Source organism: Lepidochelys kempii, chromosome 6, assembly GCF_965140265.1.
Source record: "Lepidochelys kempii isolate rLepKem1 chromosome 6, rLepKem1.hap2, whole genome shotgun sequence".
NCBI classification, from domain to species: Eukaryota; Metazoa; Chordata; order Testudines; family Cheloniidae; genus Lepidochelys; species Lepidochelys kempii.
Genome location: NC_133261.1, coordinates 121398336 through 121421456, shown reverse-complemented (window position 1 = coordinate 121421456; position 23121 = coordinate 121398336). Strand labels below are relative to the sequence as shown.

The 23121-nt window shown below is 42.3% G+C and overlaps 1 protein-coding gene and 1 pseudogene across 7 annotated transcripts in view; one reads left to right on the top strand and one right to left on the bottom strand.

Annotated features, from left to right (window-relative positions):
* Positions 1-5346: 5346 nt before the first annotated feature.
* On the bottom strand, positions 5347-7642 carry LOC140913631 (ras-like protein 2; annotated as a pseudogene).
* Positions 7198-23121, top strand: part of PPM1A (protein phosphatase, Mg2+/Mn2+ dependent 1A) — a 56763-nt gene continuing 40839 nt past the window's right edge. Inside the window, exons 1-2 of one of the 7 annotated variants that reach the window (XM_073349939.1) lie at positions 7198-7316; positions 15107-15246. The gene's annotated coding sequence lies outside the window, so the exon portion shown is untranslated. Of the gene's footprint in view, positions 7321-15106; positions 15247-15590; positions 16655-23121 lie in introns of those variants that run through there. The other 6 variants (XM_073349940.1, XM_073349932.1, XM_073349933.1 and 3 more) reach the window with 6 other exon arrangements.

Sequence of the window (23121 nt, the reverse complement as noted above, 5' to 3'; positions counted from 1 at the left end):
TTGTGTGTGTTCATGAGAGGAATCGAGGCCAAAGAATTTTCTGTGTGTTGATTTGGAGCCTTCATTTGGAGAAATGTGTGTGTAGTTTCAGGGCCAACGTTTCTACAGATATGCATAAGCTCTCCCTTTTGAAAACATGGGCATAGAGGATCATTCCTTTTATTCAAGAACCTTTAGAAAATTAAATACACTTTCTAAAGCTTGAGCTGATTCAAAAATGTTTATAAATTGTCTGGGTACTGCAGAAGACCTCATGTCTCATAGATGGGGACATGGTGAGTTAGGTGCTGACCTGTCAAAGTCTCATTCGTTGTGGGGTACAGCGAAGACTCTGCCTGCGGATAGATTTTCAGACGAATGTGTGCTATACCTCCTCTATTGGTTTGGCTTCACTAGAAAATTTTATTGTATATGAACATGATTGTGAAGAGCTGAGTTAGCTGACACATTGCTCATTGACATGACTTACTGGTCTACGTAAATGAGGGCAAATTGTGTTCAGTATCATGTTAGTAGTAACAATTAGCTGATGCAATGCTGAACACAATTTGGTCTGGTCTACACGCACTCATCAGTCATGGTCCGCAATGCCAGCTAACTCAATTCTTTGCAATTGCATTTAAACACAGTAAACTTTTCTAGTGCAAAAAAGCTCTATGGGGATGAGATTTTGCTGTATGTGTTACAATAGCTCTACCTATCTCTGGGAATTGAAAAGGGCAGAATTATTTTGCTCTATGTTTTATGATAGGCCTTATTTACATTAGAGCAGTCAGTCAGTGGGGTTTCAGGTTATGGTATGCACAGGCTGAAGCCTCATGAATTGAGTGTGTCCACACTAGTCATCTGCATTCAATTTAAGGCTTTCCCAGCTTTCACATTAGGGCAACCTTAATCTGATTTAAGATGTGTGTGGCTGTCATGAGCACCATCTCTGATGGCTCTCAAAGATGACAGCTGCCTCAACCAGAGAACCTCCTTAGTCCTCCAGCTGAGTCCCCATCCTATACTTCTCAGCCCTCCACAGTATCTCTCCTGCTCCAACCCTCCAGCCACAGTCCCAGCTCCATTATCCCTCTTATTCTCCCCCGAGAAATGCTCCCCTTCTAGACCCACCCCAGTCCTGAAAGTCCTCAGCCTGTGCTCCAGCTGGGGGCACAGAGAAAACTACACACGCTACCCCCACACCACTCCCCAGTAACCCTCTAGCCATGCCCCATTCCCATGACAGCCTCCTTGAAAAGTCCCCTGCCCACCCCTACTAAGTTAAAACCCTACTAAGTTAAAACCCCAGGTTTCAGCCCTGACAATGCAATGCCAGTCCAGCTGTAGCTTCCTAGCTACAGGTACCAGTTTGATGATCTACAGGAGGATTGACAAAGTGCTGCTTGCATCTGGTGATCCATTTTAGACTAGTGTGGGGGGATGATGGGAGTATTGGTGGAGACTGGGAATGAATATTTGTAGAGAAAGCACTGGGGGGTTCCTGCTGGCTCCATAAGGATGTCAGCTACAGAGTTGGAGGAAAGTGCTCCTTGTGCTCTATTGAACCTGTTCGGCTTCCCTTTGACAATGATCAATTTTTCAAAGGATTCAAAAGCCACAGGATAGTCCAACCCATACTTGTTGCTGGCGATCCACAGCTGAATTGCCAGCTTTGCACTTTCAGGTCCATGGGAGGGGTTGCTATCATAGAAAACCCTGCCATGAATCAGTGGTCATAACCTGTGAGCCACCCAAGCCCTTTGGAGCTGTTTCTTTGTTCTTAGGGCTGGGCATGCTTTCATGGCCTGTACTTAGTCCAGTAGGGGCTGAATCAGGCCCTTCCCCAAAATATACCCCAGGTGAGGGGTTTTTTCCTTCCTGATTTTACACTTTGGTAGGTTTGCAGTTAGGCCAGCCTCCCACAGGGATCAAAGGACAGTGGCAGCCTGCTCTAGGTGGGCCTCCCTGTCTCGACTATAGATAACCACAACATCTAAATAAGCTCCAGCATACGAACCATGTGGTTGGAGGACTTAGTCTATGAGCTGTTGGAACATCACTACGATGCCATGGAAGCCAAAGAGCATAGTCCTAAAGTGATATATGCCAAACAGAGGAGCAAAAACAGTTCTTATGTGATTCCAGTGTGAGTAGAATCTGCCAGTATCCCTTGGAAGCTCTAATATTATAATATACTGGGCCGCACCCAGCCAGGCTAGTAATTTATCCACTTGGGGCATGGGCTAGGAATCAGATTTGGAGATAGCAATGATTTTTCTCCAATCTATGCAGAACTACATAGCACCACCCAGTTTAGGGATCAGTACCACTGGGTTTCGCCAGTTGGTTTGGGATTCTTCGATGACCCTAGTTCCAATGGCACAGAGCTCCTGTTTCACTGCATCCTGCATTTTTTTGGAGAGTGGCTAAGGGTTCTCCCTGATATTTTACCCTGGCTTCATCTGGACATGGTGTTGAACATGATGAATCTATCTTGGCTGTGATGAACACATCATTGTGAAGCCATTCAATAGGTGTCTCACTTAGGCCCTTGGCTCCAGGTCTAGGTTCTCTCCCCAACTGCATGGGGTCAGGGTTTGGGGAGGCGGATGCTTGGGGCCACTGCTCTGGCTCAGAGGAATAAGGAGTGATAAATGAGCTCTCCTGCTCCTTCCAGGGTTTCAGGAGGTTAATATGGTAGATCCTCTTGTCAGGTTATCAGATCTCATAATTAACTAGCCCTATGTGATGGACTACTTCATATGGTCCTTGCCATTTAGAGAGTAGCTTTGATATTGGCTCACTCCTGAGACTGCTGAGCACCAAGGAGGGGTTTTTTTGGTGAAGGTCCCTAGGGTCTTGAGCCTCTCCTGGAGCTTTAGTATATACTGTACAACATTATCTGTTCTAGGAGTTTGTTCCTCACACATCTTATGGATTAGAGGAAGAAGACGCTGGGATTGTCTGAATGGGGACTAGATGACTAGGAAACCTCTCAAATAGACAATAAAAGGGAGGGATCAGCTGATCCCACTGGCAGGGGTCCACAGCAATACACTTTTTCAACATCCTTTTTAAGGTCTGATAAAACCATTCAACCAGATCTTCAATTTGCAGACGATAGACATACATACGCAGTATTTTTATTTTTAATAGATCACACACCTCCTTCAACAGATGAGATATGAAGTTGGTGCCTTGAATGGTGATGATCGTCATACATACCCCAACTCTGGAAAAGATCTTTAGCAGTTCCGTTGCAATAATCTTTGCATGAGTGGGAGTGTAGCAGGATTGCCTCCAGATACTTGGAGGCATAATCACTATTACTAATATGTACTCTTTTCTAAGGGTCCAACTAGATCCATCCCCATTATTTCAAATGGGACACTTACTACAGGGAGTGGAACTAGACAGGTTTTGCCCACCCCTTAAGGTCCTATGAGTTGGCACTCAGGACACGGGCTGCAGAAGTCTTTGTCCTCTTGATAAATCCTGATCCAGTAGAAGTGGTCCAGAATCCTGGCCAGGGTCTTCTCATGGCCACAGAAGGGAAAGCTCAGCTCAGGGTTTTGCCCTTCCTCTGATCCCTCATGAAGTCAGTCCCTTTAGTTATGATGCCCTCCCCCTTCAGGGTCCAATAGGGGTATCCAATATTGTTTCATCATTAGGGTGAACCTCTGTGGGAGATTCTGCTGGGCTGGACCCCAGTCTTCAGGGTCCAGCTCCTCACCTATACCTGCCAATATCCAGACTCCACTTCCCAGAGTCTCCTCAGTTTACCCCTCTGAGGGCTTAAATTCTCCCAGTACCTCTGAGAAATGCTCCCAATCCCATCTCAAGATAATGGTGTAGGCTAGCATCTGGGGCAGCTCCATTATAAGGGACTTCATGTTTGCTGTCAATTGCATGTGAGCACTGGGATAACATTTAAAGTTCCCATGAATACATTGCAGAAAGATGGTCCCAAACCTCATAGCCCTGAGGGAAACTAAGTCATCCCAAATCAGGTTTTGATCACACCCAGAATCCACCAGGCCTTTCATCTCTGTCCCATTTATCCAAATAGGGATAGTTAGTTTAGTCAGGGTCTGCTTAAGGGCTTGACTTTCCATCATCCACATCTGTCTATAACCACACTCCACATGTGGCCTAGAGTGGGACAAGTGTCCTGTGCACCCACACAAGGAGCAAACTCCCACAGCTGGCATGCTGGGCTCCAGCCTTGTGCCTAATATTCAAGGTGACCCCTTCCTTTGTGACTTGTCTGCATCCACCCCCTTATTTTCCTGAAGAAGAGACTGGGGTAGTCCCAGAAGCCTTTGTCTGGGCTGGGACCCAGGGTGACAGGGTTTTCCACAGGGAGCCAATCCAGGGCCCTGTGGTCCGCTGGGTCCCCTAGGGGCTGGCACTTCTGTGCCCAACACTGGACCATCAGGCTGCAAATTGCCCAACTAGGTTCTCCTTTGAATAGAGGGACCCCAGTGGCTTCAGGTGGTCTCTGGTATGACACAGCCAAAGCCACTTCAGCAGCCAGATAGTTTTCCATAAGACAGACTACACTGGCTAGTGTCTCAGGACAGTGTCTGAGTACCCAATCTCTACCCCCGAGCCAGGAGCATGTGGGCAAAATGCTCCACCAAGATGAGTTTGGACACCTCGACTCCAGTCTGAGTCTCGGGCTGGGCTTTTAGTCATCCACTTCAGAAAATGCTCTTGGTCCATGTAGCCATTATCTTACGAAACCAAATACTTAGGCCTAGGTTGTTCAACATTCTGGGTCAATCAGTCCTCCCACTCACTTCTCCAGGGGTGGGAAGGTCATGCCTGCAGTGTCTACCATTTTGTCACTGATGTTTCTACACACTAGGGCACCCATAGGTCCTAAACCAGGCCCCAGAACTCATTTAGGCCTCTGCTCTGCAGTGACCAAGTGTTTCAGCGCACCAGCCCAATCCTAAGAGGCTCAGCCCTCTGGCTGAGCCCAAATAGTCCACCCCTTCCTGAATGCTTCCCTCTGTTCCCTCAGAATAATTCTGTAAAGCTGTGGGCCCAACTAGGTTCCCTAGCTAAGGTCAAGATGCAATTCCAATATAAGTTGATTCAGTTGATTCATCCTCCCTCCAGGGTTGCTATCCATCAATTGGCTGAGGAATCCTTGTCTTGCTTCATCCCAAAATATTACCCAGGCTCCCATCATCTGCCTCCCCATAATATAGCTATTTGTAAATATATACACACAGCTATAGAATATTTCAAACCTCTCCCATTGACCCCCCAGCCACCAGGAGAATTCAGGGTGGGCTTCTCTCTTCCTCCACAGTGTTAGGGTGAAGAGGTTGTGGGGGAGGAGCACCCCTCTCAGTAGAGGATGCAGCAGGGGCAGCTCTCAGACTCTTTATTTGGAGGGGTACACTGTGTGAACAGGGGGGTTCTCCAGCTCCTGGGACCTCCTGAGGGCTCTGATGACGTTGTGGAAGGACTCATTCATGTTGAGGCAGTACCCTCTGTGTAGGGGGATGCAATTCTCCTGGGCTAAGGCCAACGCCTCCTCTTTGGGCACCTGCTGCTGTAGGTCCAAGTTGATCTTGTTGCCCACAAGGATCATGGGAAACTAATCCTGGTCTTTGATCTGCAGGGTTTGAGTGTGGAACTTGCTGATCTCATTGAAGCTCCTGTGGTCACTGATGGCACAAATGAACAGGAACCCTTCCCCGGGCACATGTACTGCTTCCACAGGCCTCAAAACTCCTCCTGCCCTGCCATGTCCAGGAAGTTTAGCTGGGTCAGGGTCCCATCAATGCTACAAATCTTCATAAAATAAACGAGGAGTCCTTGTGGCATCTTAGAGACTTAGAGACCATAAGGACTCCTTGTTGTTCTTGTTGATACAGACTAACATGGCTACCATCTGAAGCAAATCTTCATGAAAAAGTCCTCAGTTGTGGGATCATAGTCAGAGACAAAGTAGAACTGGATGAACTCAGGACCTACTCTCCTCACTAGTTGGAGCTGAATTTCTTTCTTTTAAGCTCCTCCCTGCAATTCTGACATCTCTCATATGAGCTTTGGTGTAGGGCCACCTGAGCCCATATTAGCTTATTAGCCCTGTTGGGGATTTTATATTTTATCTCAGGGAGATGTTACTGTAAGCTATATGGGGGAGGGGGGAAAAGTGTTACTGGGAGTGGTGTGCTTGTGTACAGCGGTTGTTATAGAGAATGGTGTGCATGTATAATTTTTGTGTACCTTACAGAGTACCTTCCCTGTGGGGATGGTGTATGTATTGAGCAGGATGTAGATTTTGCTGTGTGGTACAGTCTCTTTTCCCCTCTGGGGACTGAGAAACGGTTTCCCCATGCATGTTACACTCAGTCCCCAGCCACAGCCTCAAAGCAGGCGAGTATCTTGATCACAACAGTCTGAGCTTGCAACACCACACAGCAGCATAGGTCACTGATCCCCTGAGGGGCAGCGTGTGTGTGTGTGTGGGGGGGGTCGCTCTACAGTGTCTCTCCCCCATTTCCCGCCGGAGAGCATGCTGGGGGGAGGGGTTCTGTGTCCTGGCTGGCTCCTCCACACCGGGTAGAGCTGCTGTCTCCCCCGCCCAAAGAGTGGGGCGGTTCTACCGCCCATCCCCCCACGCGCAGCGCCTCTCGCGCTCTCTCTCACACACACACACACCACCCTCCCTGCCAGAACCCCGGGCAGCACATGCGCAGTAGGGAGCCGGGAGGTGATGTAATAGCTCAACAGTCTGCTCCCCCTCCCCCCTTGCAGTTCTCCGAGCTCAACCAACATCCGGGCTCTTTACGGTGCACCAGCAATAGTCGCAGCTGTCCTGAGCCCAGGCTTTAGAGAGGAGGAAGGAGCCGCGCGCGCGCTGGCGAGGGGACGGCGGGGAGCGCGCGCCGCACACAGCAGGGTGGCAGGAGAGAGAGAGAGCGCGCGCCGCACACAGCAGGGTGGCAGGAGAGAGCGAGAGAGCGCGCGCGCGCGCGGCGGCGGCGGCGGCTCGGGGGCGCGCGTGTGCCGCTCAGGGAGGGGAGCGGGGTCTGCGCGAGTCGGCGGCGGGCGGCGCTGGGCTCGCGGCAGGGCGAGAGAGAGCGAGCGCGAGCGAGCGGGGTGGGGGCGGGAGGAGGGGATGAGCTCTTGGTTCCCCCTGGCCAGAGAGCCGCTCTCCGCAGCTGCCTGTGAATGAACTGAAGCGAGGCCGCCGGCCCGCCGGCCCAGCCCCGCCGCGGATCCCTCCCTACCCCGGCCCGCTCGGAGCGCGGCCCTGCCCCCCCTGCGCGCCCCGGAGAGCCGGTGCCTTTGGCCGCCGCCGCGGGGTAAGTAAGTGCTGCTGCGCAGTGCGGGGCTCGAGTGGGGAGGCGGGCCAGGCGGGCCGAGCGGGAGGCGGCGGGGCGGAGTACGCTAGGGCGCTGAGGGCCGCGCCGCCGCCTGGGCCCCGGGGCCTGTAAACAAGCGGGGGCGGCCCGCTCGGGGTTACGGAGAGAGGCGGGCGGGGTGTGTGACACCCCCCCGCGGAGTTGCCATCGCGGGCCGCAGCCAGCATCGAGGCGGGCTGTGCGAGCGAGTCTGCCCCTGCCTGGGATGCTGCACTTAAGGGGCTGAAGGTGACCAGGGGCTTGTCCCCAGGGCGCCAGCCCCGCATTGCGGAGTGGGGGATAGCGGGGTGACGCGCCCCCCCCCTTCCGCTCCCCTGGGTGAGAGCGGCCCCGGGCATGCTGCAAGTAACAACCCAGCAGCGCTCCTAGCCCGCCGAGCTCCATTAATAATGGTTATAAACACACACCAGCCGCCGCACAGCACTTGGGGCAGGGCACCATTAAGAAACACATCTATTTATAAAGCACCCCACCCCACCAAGGGTCGCTGCATAAACACTCCCAGATAGTGATTTCTTAGTTTCATAGCAGCCGCCGCCTCCTCCACGCTCGCCTCCCAAGGCGAACCATTTCAAGTTAGAGTTACATATTAAGGTCTTCAAAAACAATTTTGGGAACCAAAGCAAAGGTTACATACATGAAGCATATGCTGTCTCATTTCCCATGTTAAGAGTGAGTGGGAGAGATTAGGCCCCTTGTAAAACTATTGCCCATTGACGTACTTGGTAATCTTGGCTGGTTTTGTTTTTTTAAATGTCAGAGATGTGGGCTGAGAATTTTTTTTTTCCTGCAACCAACATGAACTGTACTAGCCAGAGAGATGTTTAGGATGTGCTGCAAATTAATAGTTTTGAAAAAAATGATCTGATAAGCGTTTCTTTGACATACATACTGGTGAACAATAAGGGACCCTCAACTTTGCTGTCTTGCTTATGAGGGACTAGTTTTAGGGTTGGTGTGTCCTTTGACAAGTTAGAAAGTCTTTTGCTTGTTGAGAATCACTGTTGGGATAACATTACAGTTTAGGGCCCAGTATTTCCTACAAAGGAGTTATTCTTTGAAGCAGATGCCTATCTTAAAAGGAAAGACATTGGGGGCAGTAAGGCTTCAAGCTCCGCACACAGTTCACCAGTGATGAGGGGAAAGATTTCCCTGACGTGGGGCCTAAGTCATCAATGTCTTCAAAATTTAAGATTTCGTTTATAAAATAAGGCTTTATAATCTTATGACCGTGAGAGAGGGCCTTCCAAATGTGGACCCGTGCAGTATTTTTTGGTGTCTTCAGAAAGATTGTTCCAATGCCTGTGCTGCTGCTGATCCAGGCTTTGCCAAGCCTTGGTAATGTGAAACTAACAAGGTTCACTGCTGTTAAAACCTGTGGGAAGCAACTATCAAGAATTGTGTCAGTTTCACACAGTTCTTTCTGTGTCAGTTTCACATTCCTCTTCCTGCTTGGGAAAGCTATGAACAGCAGCAGAGGCAAGAACGGGAGAGTTATTCAGAGGAAAGAGGAGTGAGAAAATTGGGGTTGCGGGAGACGTGAAGTAGCAAAGACCCTTCTTTAAGCTCCTGCTCCCTTCCAACAGTTGGGGTGAGGAGGGATAGGAGCTTCGTGTTTAGTATCTGATTCTTCCTGTCAGCATCCATAAACATGGAGCCCTTGAAGAAGAAAAACATTTTGATAGAAATTTCATCCTTCCCTGCAGTAGGGATTAGGCATCTCACAAGTATTTTGTCCCTGAATCTCGCTTGCTTTATGGGGTCTCCTCTAACCTGCCCCCTTGTTTCTTGTATCCAAGTCCTAGTTTACACTCAGTTTTGCTGGCATAGCTAGTGGACTAGAAAAAATCATACCTCTAGCCAACACAGTTTTGCTGGCAAAAGCCCTAGGGTAGATACAGTTAGACTAGGGGGGAAAAGTTCTTTTGCTAGTATGACTTATTTTGTTGTTGTTTTTGTTGGGGAACACTTTTGCTGGTATAAGATGCTTCTGGTGTATACAACTATACTGGCAAACTCTTTCTGATGAAGTGAGCTGTAGCTCACGAAAGATCATGCTCAAATAAATTGGTTAGTCTCTAAGGTGCCACAAGTCCTCCTTTTCTTTTTGTGAATACAGACTAACACGGCTGTTACTCTGAAACCCTTTCTAATGTAGACAAGGCCTAACTCTTGATAATAGGCTTAGTCCTCTGGAAAGTAGTTATCTGGTAAATCTTAGCTTTTCGTAGTCAGTATTCAGTGCTTTTATTCTTTTTTTAAAAGTGAATATATGGAAAATATAAGTATCTATTGGGCTTTCTGTGGCAAGGTTTGTAGAGATGTTTCAGTGAAAAACTCAGAGGAGGAGGATGGAGATATCAAGGGATTGGTGAGAGTTGGTTGAAGTTAACATGTCTGAACAGGCATTCACTTGATAGTTTGATGCAAATTCCATTACAAGCAGTATATTATACAAAGTGTCGTTCCCCCCCCCTTCCCCCCTCCCCTGTGAAATCAAGCTGGTTGTTTCTTACCTAGAGTATAGTTTAAACACAGTTAAACTGAGTCACATTCTTGCTAAGACCAGCCTTTTAAAGCTGGCCACAAAATACTTCTTAAAGATTTCAGTTGGGCGTGGTTTAATTTGTAAACTTATGCAATTTATATGTTTTAGACCGCAGCTGTCGATAAAAGGGAGATCTTATTACACTTTGCCATTTTAGTGGAGTTCAGATTATTAAGCATCTGCTTCCCAAAGATGAATTAAATATAAACTTTATGTAACTATAATAACCATGATTAATTAAATGTTAAAGTCAGGCCTATTCTAATGTCATAAGATTTTTTGAGTTTATCGGTTTAGCAAAAGTTGTGTAAGAATTGGGTAAAACAAAGGTGTGTCCATAACTTTTATTTAATTATTTTGTCACATTGTAAATGCCTTCTTACATCTTGGGAAGTACAGTCTTACTGCAACTGAATATACAGTATTTGTAACAAATGTTCATTCTTTTTATAAAATGGATCTGACTATTGTTTAATTCAGGGATTTACTGCCCTAGGTTTTTACTTGTGGAAATCTGGGTTCAAATGCTATTTTGGTCACAAATGAGAATAAGTTTAGTTCCATCCTTGATCCTAGTGTCTGTTGATCCACACCATAAAAATGTTCACTTTGGCATGAGTTGCTGTTTGTTATTCAAGTAATTGGTCTCTATAAAAGATGCCTTAGGTCAAGATGCTAGTGCCTTGGCAGAGCTCTGTGGGGAAGCTTGTGCAGCTCCTGCCATGTTATGTGTGGCCCTGGCAATTTAGTCCTCGGTTCACTGAAATCGTAAGTGCTTTAAATGGAGATGATCAACTTGAAATCTGGTTTATTTTTCATATGCAAAAGTCCCTCAGTCTTTTTGCAGATTTTTGTGGTTTTATGATCACATCTTCACATTTTTAAAGATGTTTTTCCTCCAACATCTTTCAGATATAATAATATATTATAATATTATAAGTCAAAAATCTCACTTCTGTCAAGTTTAAGTTGACTGTCCCTTCAGTAAAGTGCCCATCACTGTAATAATTCCAGGGTACAAAGTGTAAAGCCTCCTTAAATATAGTATAGTGCCTGAAAGGATGCTGGTGAACTGAGAATGTTTGTTGGTTTGTTTGGCTGTAGGTCCATGAAATGCAGTTCACCAAGTGTTGCTGTATTTCATGATACCTAGACAATGCGTGTCACGGCTACATAGGGAGATCGTCTTTCCATGGCTCTCTGAGTAATGTTGTGGTATAGGTAGGAGGGGATTTCATAAGCATTCATGATAAGGGGGCGAATTTCTGAATTCATAAGACTAGCAAGAACATTTAAAAGGAGAGGGAACCAAAATGCGGGGAAGGGTGAGAAGTGCTATTGCACAACTGTACTGCCCAGTTGGAAGAGTCTCTGTCTCAAATAGTATACAGTCCAAAAATAATTCTAAAATTTCACATCCAGTAAACAGGCAAATTAGATCGCTGTTTCAGCAGAAATTTGTAACTTATTTAACATATATTTTATCAGGTCCCTTATTGGTTTTTTTTCAGTTGTTGGTGTATAGAAACCTGTTTTGAGGTCTTCATTAAAAAGGATGTTTTCTGGCCTTGTTTTTTGGTTGATATATGAACAGTAGTTTTTAACAGGTGTTTAAATTGATTGCTGAAATCTTCAGGGGAAAAGGACTATATAAGTTCTCTCTAGTAGTAGAAAGGGAAACTCAGGTTTTGTAAAAATAAAGTTTTACCAAAACTAAACTTAGAGTCAAATTTGACCAAAGACAATAGAAGTGTTTTCTTCAAAGATGAGAGAATAATAATTCTAATGAGAGTTTTTAATCAAATAAGTACTCCCCTGTGTTTACAGTAAACATTTCAGTGGGGCTGCTGAACGATTCAGATGCTAAAGGAGCACTCAAAGACGATAAGGTCATTGTGGAGAAACTAAATAAATTCTTTGCATCGTTTTTCACAATTTAGGATATGAGGGAGATTCCCAAACCTGAGCCATTCTTTTTAGGTGACAAGTCTGAGGAACTGTCCCAGATTGAGGTGTCATTACAGGAGGTTTTTGAACAAATTGATAAACTAAATAGTAATAAGACACCAGGACTAGACGGTATACATCCAAGAGTTCTGAAGGAATTGAAATATGAAATTGCAGGACTACTAACTGCAGCTTATAACCTATCATTTAAATTAGCTTCTGTACCAAATGACTGGAGGATAGCTAAAGTGAAGCAAATTTTTAAAAAGGGCTCCAAAGGTGACCCTGGCAATTACAGGCCGGTAAGCCTCACTTCAGTATCCGGTAAACTGGTTGAAACTATAGTAAAGAACAAAATTGGCAGACATATAGATGAACATAATTTGTTTGGGAATAGTAAACATGGTTTTTGTAAAGGGAAATCATGCCTCACTTATCTATTAGAATTCTTTGAGGGGGTCAACAAACATGTGGACAAAGGGATCCAGTGGATATAGTGAATTTAGATTTTCAGAAAGCCTTTGACAGATTCCCTCAGTAAAGGTTTTTAAGCAAAGTAAAGTGGTCAAGGGATAAAAGGGACGGTACTCTCATGGATCAGTAACTGGCTAAAAGATAGGAAACACAGTAGGAATAAATGGTCGGTTCTCGGAATGGAGAGAGGTGAATAGTGGTGTCCATCAGGGGTCTGTACTGGGCCCAGTCCTATTCAGTATATTCATAAATGATCTGGAAAAGGGGGTAAACAGTGAGGTGGCAAAATTTGCAGATGATACAAAACTACTCAAGATAGTTAAGTGCCAGACAGACTGCAAAGAGCTACAAAAGTATCTCTCAGAACTGCGTGACTGGGCAACAAAATGGCAGATGAAATTCAGTGTTGATAAATGGAAAATAATGCACATTGGAAAACATAATCCCAACTATACATATAATATGATGGGGTCTAAATTAGTTGTTACGACTCAAAAAAGAGATCTTGGAGTCATTGTGGCTAGTTCTCTGAAAACATACACTCAGTGTGCAGTGGCAGTCAAAAAAGCAAACAGAATGTTGGGAATTATTAAGAAAGGAATAGATAATAAGACAGAAAATATTATATTGCCTCTATATAAATCCATGGTACACCCACATCTTCACTATTGCGTACAGATGTGGTTGCCCCATCTCAAAAAAGATATATTGGAATTGGAAAAGGTTCAGAAAAGGGCAACAAAAATTATTAGGGGTATGGAATGGGTGCGATATGAGGAGAAATTAATAAGACTGGGACTTTTCAGCTTGGAAAAAAGATGACTGGTATGGAGAAAGTAAAGAAGGAAGTGTTGTTTACTCCTCGTAACACAAGAACTAGGGGTCACTAAATGAAATTAATAGGCAGCAGGTTTAAAACAAACAAAAGGAAGTATTTCTTCACACAACACACAGTCAGTCTGTGGAACTCTTTGCCAGAGTATGTTGTGAAGGCCAAGACTATATAACAGGGTTGAAGAAGGAACTCAATAAATTCATGGATGATAGGTCCATGAATGGCTATTAGCCAGGATGGGCAGGTATGGTGTCCCTAGCCTCTGTTTGCCAGAAACTGGGAATGGGCGATGGGATGGATCACTTGATGATTACCTGTTCTCTTCATTCCCTTTGGGGCACCTGGCATAGGCCACTGTTGCAAGACAGGATACCGGGCTAGATGGATGTTTGGTCTGATCCAGTATGGCCATCCCTATGTTCCTTATGGTTTTAGTAATGAAAGGGTATCTGAAAATGAAATTGAATCAGATCTTAATATAAACAAAAGGAACTCTGACTAGTCTAGTTTCAGTGTTGGAGTTTAGAGAAATGCCAAAAGTATGCAAAAATAGTGAAAAGTAAATTTGACTCTTAATTCTCAGTTTTACTAATTAAAGATGTTTGCAATATCTGTAAGGAGGTCTTGATTTCTAAAAATGAATTTTAACCTGTTAAAATGTAGTTTTCATTGCAAAACCCAGGAAATTCAAATATAAAGTGTCATTACATTCTGATAAGCAGTTATGGCCTCTGTCCAGCAAAGCATGTAAGCATGTGCTTAACTTTAATCATGTGAGAAATCCAGTTGACTTCTGTTGGACTGTTCACATTCATAAAATTACTTATGTGCTTAAGTGCTTTACTGTATTGGGACCTAGAAGACGACATATGTATGCTTCCATGTTTATGTCTCAGTGGCTTCTGTGTCAGAAAGGAAAGATGGCCTTCTTATTAACTTGCTGACCCTGCAAATTCAACCTGGAATCTATAGGTCAAATTGTGTTTTTCTGCTGCATGAATCATGACTAATATATTAACTAAGCTCTGTGAAGATTATCTGTATACTTGTGAAACAGAAAAGAAACTAGCTCACATTTCTGTAGCTGAATTGGCTGTACAGTGCTAACAAGAGTGAAAAGTAAGTTGACTCTGAATATGTACAAGGAGAAGTTTATAGCTACTTTTTCTGCTCATTCTTGTAGACTTTACTGTTCTGGGCACTAGGTGTGGACGTGGGCTCACAAGTCTGTCTTTTCAGTGCTGGACCAGTATCTAGCATTTAGAGTATACAACACTGTTCTCAGAAGATGTTATTCCTGAGGATATGGAGTAAAAAAAAGTTAGAATTTTTTGATATCAGTATTTTAAATTGACTTAATGTAAAGTCTAAAGATGTAAACAAACAAAGTTTAAAGATCTGTAAAGGTTTTTTAAAAGGCTTTTGAGGGTAACTTTTCTGAGTTATACAGGAGTCCTGAAAAACTTTTTTTAAATGGTTTTCTTTATGCTTGTCTTTTTACTTTAGAAATATCAGAAACAGTTCATTCTTCCCCAGTTTTGCGAGCTGGATTATGGGTGTCAGAGATTTTTGGGATGGAGATATATATATATATATATATATATAAACAAACTCACACATTAATTGAAGAGAACAGGGGTTAGTAATCTTTAACAAAAATATTATTTCTCCAAAAGATTAGTCATTGCACTTAAACCGTCTTCACCTCTCAATTTGCTGAACTTTCACTCCTAGTTCTTGTGTTGTCTTCCAGGTTAGACATGCCCTGAATTTGTAACGTAAAAAACAAACCGAATATAATGAAAACCTTCTTTAGACATTATAACAAAGCAAAACAGGGCGCACATATCCAATTATTTTCCTTCTGTAGGTCACCTTTAAAAAGATAGTGTAACTTGAATTTGTTTGTTTTTTTTTTACATCAAGATCGTTACATCTCAGAAGTTTGCCAGTGAGGCTTTCCCAAGATCTGTGGCTCATTGATGACTTCTTGAGTGCCATAACAATATGTCATAGGAAAACAGTATGCTCTACTGTTCCAGAAGGTTTGAGGGTTAAAAAACAAGGTCATGAATTGAAAATCCTTAAGCTTTGTTATGAAAGTACAGTAGAATCTCAGAGTTATGATCACCTCGGGAATGGAGGTGGTTCCTAATTCTGAACAAAATGTTATGGTGGTTCTTTCAAAAGTTTACAATTGAACATTGACTTAACACAGCTTTGAAACTTTACTAAGCAGAAGAAAAATGCTTTCTCTTTATTTTTTAGTAGTTTACGTTTAACACAGTATTGTGCTGTTTGCCTTTTTTTTTTTTTTTTTTTTAAGTATCTCTGCTGCTGCCTGACTGCATACTTCCGGTTCCAAATGAGTTGTGTGGTTGACTGGTCAGTTTGTAACTCTGGTGTTCCTAACTCTGAAGTTGTACTGTAACTGCAGCTCACCTGTGGGAGTGTTTGTAAGCTTGAGACTTAAAAAACAAGCCCCAAATGGTGATATTTAAGTTAAATGCTTAATCAGTTTTTTCAAGTGGGAATGGACTTCTCTGTGAGTCCGCTCTTCCCATTTTTTATTCCACTGCCACTTTCCTGATGGTTCCACTTCAGATGTCCAAACTGGAACTGGACAGAAACCAAAGGGGAGTCCCGTCAACATTATCACTCAACTGAAAGTGCCACTGTTCAGCTATGCAGTGTTCTTTATTGCACTACCATTAGGCCAAATGAACCAATCCCTATTATGGAATAATTACTGTGAACATTTATATATAAACTAATCAAAGCAGTTGTTACTGCATCAGGAAAAGTTACCTGAAAGCAGAAAATGTTGTACTCATATAGAAGGGGGAGAAGACAGTGGTTGCACTATCCTCTAATTCTGATTACAATCCCAAAGTAACTGTTAATTCTGTTAATATCAGTGAAAGTTAAATATTGGCAACTGAATTTTCTTCATTTGGCCTCATTGCCAATATGCTACTGAAGGTAATAGACAGGTTTCAGAGTAGTAGCCATGTTAGTCTGTATCCGCAAAAAGAAAAGGAGTACTGTTAGTCTCTAAGGTGCCACAAGTACTCCTTTTCTTTTTTTGAAAGTAATAGAGCATAGTTCACACCTGGTGATGTTTCAGTCTGTGTCTGCAGAATCTGGAAGATAGCATTACATCTGTCAGAGTCAGGTGATCTTTTGCAGCCATAAAGGCTAGAAATAGTTTTCATTGTAATGAAAGATTAAATTATTCAGAAACTGATAAGATCACCAACAAGAGTAGTTACTAATCAATAATTGCGGGGGAGGGAGGGGTGTTGAATGTTATCTATACACAACTCATATGTGGGATATTCTCTGCCCCCCCCCCCCCCCATGCATGATCATCTTGTAGGTTATCCCTCTCAGATGCTGTTGCTCCTCTTGGTGGCACCTTATTGGGGTCCTGTACCCCATGGGAGCTCTGATCTGCGTGAAGGATTTCATCTGGTATGTAAATGAGAAGTTCATTCATAATATACACAACTTGATTGAGCAGGAAGTTCAGACCCACGTATAAAGAAATCAGCCCCTCTGGTCATTGTCCATGCTTTTAATTTTGAAAAAGTAGGACAAAGGTAGACTGAATTACATCACTTAATAATACTAGGGATGTATATTTAGGCTGTGGTTATACCTTTTTAAATGTCTGCAAGAAGAAATAGATTTATAATCCATAGATGAGATTTCAGAGGGCACAGCAAATTGTACTTCAAGCAAAATATTTTTTACCCTCTATTTTATTTCAGAATTCCTTCTTGTTCAGAGACCTTTTTGGTTCAAAAGACTTCTTAGGTTGTATTTGCAGTTTCCCCCAGAAGTGAGGGGGGGTGAGAGGTTTAGCTTATAATTGAAACCTGACAAACTGTCAACTAATTATGTCATTGATGCAGTGTTTACTTACACATGTGTAACACAATTGTGCAACTGTTCAGTGGGGTGTTATAGTATGATTTGATCACATTTTATTGTATATGCCAATTACCTTTGCTAAAAACTTACAGTAAAAAGACAGGTGAAGGAAAGGGATCTAGCTTCCAAGAAAAGTTATCAATGGTAATAGGAACACATTTGTTGCGGCTTTTTTGTTTTGTTTAGGCTAATCACAGTACATCTCCTGCCTCTACCCCATCTACTCCCCACATACAGCTTCTGTGCTACTGAACTTGCATCCTTTCCACCCAATATTTTGCCCCTTCCTGCAACATAAAAGGAGAGGACAGTCATAAGATTAGTGAGAAATAATAGATGACTTCCTTGATGCTTACAAAAAAGCAATTAAGATGTGAGACTTCTGAGAGTTAAATGAGGAAAGGTTATTTGCTTTGCTCAGCAGCTTAGGAAGGTTTTTTCACATATAACCCTTGATGTGGTTGTAAAGAAATAGACGATCAGGGTGCAGAAGCTGGCACTGTTAGCAGAATGGGTAGAGGTGTAGTCTGATTAAAAACAATAAATAAATAAATAAATATTCAGCAGATAAAAAATTCAGCAGATTAGAGTTCTTACAGATTGTATCTCTTGAGTCATACTACGTTATATGGCTCGTGTTATGAGGCTATTTTTTTGCTGGAAACATGCTTCATCAGTGTTTGAGGCACTTTGATACCATGCAGATTAATACCATAAATAAGTATCATATAAATAAGTTCTGTTGGCGATTGGGTGCATACCAAGAGATTACGCACCCTAACTTTTCTTTAAACAGTGAGGACAAGGGAAAATTGAATGAAAGCATCATTTAAACCGTGCAACAAACCACTTATTTCACAGAAGGTCCTCCATGGTACAGAAAGCTTTTGTATTGCAAGGTAACAGAACCCATTAACGTTACTGTTTGTTCACATCCATGCTAAAACCAAACCATATTTTAGCCATGTCAAAGGCTACCATATTGTAACTTGGACCAACAACATGGCAAATTTCTGAACCTCCACCAATAAATGAGCGACTGGAAGTATTGTTTTACCTTCTTCAAGGTAAAGTTCTATAAGGGAGGCTGTATTATTGCTCTTAGCATTCTTAACTTCCAGCCATACCCAACTCTGAGGCTATTTCTCCCGCAAATAGTCTCACTCCAGATGCCAGTGTGTAATTTAAGACTATTTAACTGAAATGTTAAGGTGCACAGATCAGCAGGAGCTAGATCCCTAAAAAGGTTCATAGGAAAATTATTTTGTATATCAGCCAAGAAATTAAACTAGAGTTATATTTTGAAAAAATACATGTGGGATCCCATGTTTCTCTGTTAATTCTGTATCAAATTAAATAAGTTCCTAATAAATAAAAATGTCTTTTCTAACTGCCAATGCTGCAAACCCAGCCATGGATCTGAAAATCAATCTGTGTAGTTCTGGCTTGTGTACCGATAATAAAACTACTTTGAATTAGAACTTGGCTAACAACTCTGAATGAGCCAGAAAAGAATCCAGCTCACTTTCCCATAGTCAAAAGTAGACAAAACCTGTAGTTGTCAGTAAAGTAAGCACATAGACTTTGAATGTGCACAAGCAACAGATTTGTGGAGTGTGAAACTTCATCACTTTTATAATTGCTTCATCTGGGAAGAGGGGAGACTGCATCCTTCCTTCTTCTGAATAAGGTTTGGGTGAAAAACAACTTTAAAAGAAAAAATGAATAAAAAAGCAAACAATTTCCACTATTTTAAAATGAAAATGGAAGAGTCGGGGTGGAGTGGCCTTTAAGAAGGTGGCTGAAGAACTGAAATCTGCCATTTCCAACCAGGAAAACCAAGATGTTGTTTCCTTAAGTCTTTTGACTCAATACTTACTGTTGAAATTCAAGAAGCTAGCACTGCAGGGACGGAAAGCATATAAACAGAAGAACAACGATCTTCTGGGTTAGGATGAAGTATCTATGTTCAATTCTTGGGCTTTGTCACAGACTTCATGTGGAGCTTTGGACAAATCACTTAGGCCAGGTCTATGGTAAGAGCACTTTGCCTGCATAGCTATACATGTACACTATTCCAGCAAAGAGCTGATAGTGTGGCTGCAGTTTATTGTGGCAAAACTGCACTTGTGCTGGTATAGCTCTTTCTGCACCACTCCTATCCCTCCCCCCCCTTCACTGAGGGCTTTTGCTGGCATGGCTTTATCGATCAGGGATTATACTTCTTCACACTTCTGACCAACATAGCTATGCTGAAAAAGTTTGTAGAGTTGGTCTTAATCTGGCTATACCTCATTTTTCCTATCTGTAAAATGGGGAGAATACTTCCTTTCTCCCAAATGCTATCTGTCTTGTCTACTTTAGATCGTAAGTTCTTTATGGCATGCTCTGTCTTTTACTACAATGCCTAGTATAATAGGGCCCTGATTTTGGTTGTAGCCAGAAGGTGCTACCATAATGCTTCTACTAATTCCCATATCTACATTTAAGAAGGGTGTATTTCATTTCAACTTTTAATATTTTTGAAAGAGTAAGAAAAATAAATGAAGGAAACTAACCAGCAAAGTGATGCAGCATTATAAAGTAAGACAAGTCCGTTTGGTAATGTTGCACACTTGTTCAATTTTCAAACAAGCACTTTCATGCTTTCTCCCATGCTGCCCCCTGTAAACGTCCACAAAGCAACCTCATCATGCTTCAAAACCCTCCTTAAAAATTTCCTTTTCTGTGATGCCTTCAAGAACGTTGTCAAGAGTTAGGCTGCTGGTGTGTCACTGATTATCATGCTGACCAATATTGTCTCATTGTTTCCTTATATTACCCCTATCTTTCTGTCTATCAATTTGTTCTCTTGTAATTTTGTTCTGTTTGTACAGCACCTAACAAAATGGGGTCCTGGTTCATGAATAGGTCTCCTAGGTACTACAGTGATACAAATAGTAACTAATAATATCCTCTCCTAAAGTCAGCAGAGCAGTTGCTTGTCTGATCAAGGTTATAGTGATCTCAGCAGGAGACAGTTACTTTCTGCTATTGAACAGCTAGTAAAATGAAAGGAACTTCACAAAGTAATGTTGAAATTACATCATCGTGTCTTCAAACTGCTGCAGTAACTACTTGCTTTGCTAGGGTAACACTACTCTGACAGGACATATTACAGATTTCCATGTCTAGGCGTCTTTTAAGAAAGTCAGATCAGCTGTACTTTTTCACTGAGTGCTGATCTGTGCATTAATGTAGAAGCAGCATTTGTTGTCTATATGGAAAGTAGATAACCACTTGCAACAAATTCAACTAAATTAATTTTAAAAAGTTTTTTTTTTTTTTTTTGGAGGAAGAAATTGAAAATTTTTTCTGCGATTTTTACTAAGAAATGTCTGTTGTTCTTTAAACCCCCAGGAGAGAGTCCTAAGATTTTAGAGGATCAGACCATTCTTTTGTGGCTCCTATAACCAAAACAAGTGGAAAAGAGCTACTCGCACAGAAAAGCAATTAAGATAAAACACAGTTCATCTCCTGATACCAGTAGGAGCCCAGCATGACTGTCAAATCTCCCTCAAAGGTCACCTTTGGGGCAGAAATGGGGGTGGGTGGGGATCCTTCGACCAAACAGGAAAATATCCTGTGGTCCAGCAGCCTAGAGAAATGAGAAACCGAGCCCAGCAAAGTGAATTTTAATTTTGTCTTTGACATACTGTTGATCTGAGTTCAGAATCCAAGATGCATTTTTATCAAAGGAATGATGATCTAGACTAGAGCTCACTACTCTGGTAGATTTGACTGTGATATTTGAATCTTCCCACTGTTAGGTAAATAGCCACATTCACTTGTTAATTACGGTGTGAAACAAAATAACTTGCTCAGTTGGAGGGCAGGGGAAGAAAATAAAATGTTTTTCATATATGATTTAGATCAGGGTGGATTTGATTTAAAACATGATTTAAATCACTAGTCAGGAAGACTCGATTTAATCATGGATTTCTAGATAAAAGTGCATTCTTGTTGGTTGTTATAACCTTAATACATATTCTTCACAACTACGAGATAGATGTAGGTTTCATTTTTAGAAGGTACACGCTATATGTTTTTGAACAGTGATTATTTTGAAAAGCTTTCATTTTCTGATATAGCTGTAAAACTCATCTGAATGATTGTTTGGTTATTTCATTTACCAAAGGTAATTGAAGCAGATATTTATGAAGTCATTGGGAGGTGAACTATCTCCAATTCAACAGGTTAATCATTAATATTTGGAGGATTTTCTTGCCATGTTGTATTAGGAAAACATCACCAGACATTTAAATTGTTTTTTTTTAACTAAAACCACAATGTTAAGTATTCTGGATTTTTTTTCTTCAACAGCAAACCTATAATAATTTAACAAAAAAGCATATGTCCCTCCCTTCTCACATTTATCTCCAGACTTCTTCTCCTTGTCCAGATCTGTTCTGTCACCAACAATATTCATTGAACTTTTTGAAACTTTGCACTTTTAGAAAAGAGAGGTAAGGGATTGACTCTGTGTACACAAATTTGCAGAGGGACAGTAGGGTTGAGGTCTGTTATTTATCACCTCTCTATATAATTTATTTAAAAACATTTTTGCTGTTAACAAGCATGTTACCGCTGGAGAGACAAATCCACAGTTTGATAACTGCAAAACTAAGCATCTATGATGGTATCTTCTAGACTGAGCACTGAGTCTCCTTGGGTAGATAGAAAGATTAACCTAAATAATCTGTTCAGAAGCCTGTGGAACCCCATAAAATTGGGTCCCTAATCCATGAACTATTGGAACTCCTTTACTAAACTTTTCTTAAACATTACATGAATATATTGTTTCATACTATAGAATTAGAATTTATAATCCCTATTCCGTGAGATCTTTGAGCTATAATGTATCTTAATTAAAGCTATCTTTAGATTGCTTTTTTCCTCAAAAAGCATTTTATCAAAATCTTTTTTTTTTTTAAATCATTGATTTTTATCCACCCTGATTTAGATGGATCAGGAAGTAGTTCATGTGTTTTTTATACCCTTTTCCTTCAGTGCAGTAATCATAAGCTTGCCTCTTCAGGTAATTAGTTCTATCCTTTCTCAATTCCTGTTTTTATTGGCTTTTTGTTTTGCCCTGTCCTTTATTCACTTTCCTGTTCTTGATCGTGCTTTTCCCATGCCTAACCCTGCTTCCTATGGCCTTTGTTCCCTGACTACTTTGTTACTGCCACTGCACTTTCTTCATTCCTCTGCTTTCCTGTCCATCTTCCCACCTCTTCCCATTCCTCCTGCCACAGATCCTTCTGGTTCCAGCATTTTATTCCTTTCCCTATTAGAGGGGCACATACTACTGCTCAGGGTAGAGATGATAGGACTAATCATGTATACACACTCCAACACTGGGCATAATTCCACTTGGTGAAATTTTCAAGGAAATTGGCATGAGGACAGTTTTAGTTTAAGCATTGAGTCACACATGTCAGTCAGCACCTGGAACTTAAGTGCAGCTCAGATAAGAAGCTTGTCCTAGAGAGCGGAACAGAACTCAATGTTTAAAAAGACTAATTAAATATAATTTCCTGTTTGGACAACCAGATAGGAGTTTCAGGTTTTCTTTGGACAAGACTTACTCTTAGCCTGTGACTGAATTTCTTCAGACAAATGGGCCTCCTCTGACAGGAATACATGGATATAAATCAGTAAGGGATACTCGGTAGAATTTATAAGAATGCCTCATGGCTTCATATGTACCTCCTCTATCAACTGATAGTACAAAGAGCAATACAATCAATTTCTTGTCTCATGGACAAGGGGGCAATAGAGCTTTGCCATTTGCTTGACTGGTAAGATTTAGGGAAACACATGATTGGGCAAAGGAATCTTATGAATTCTTCTGAGGTATCCATGGCTGTCCACAGTCCAGATTAGTAACAACCCTGTTTTTCTGTGCCAGTTTATTTTGTGCAGCGCCATTGCATCCTGCCTTAGGTCATCACCTCGCAGTTGGC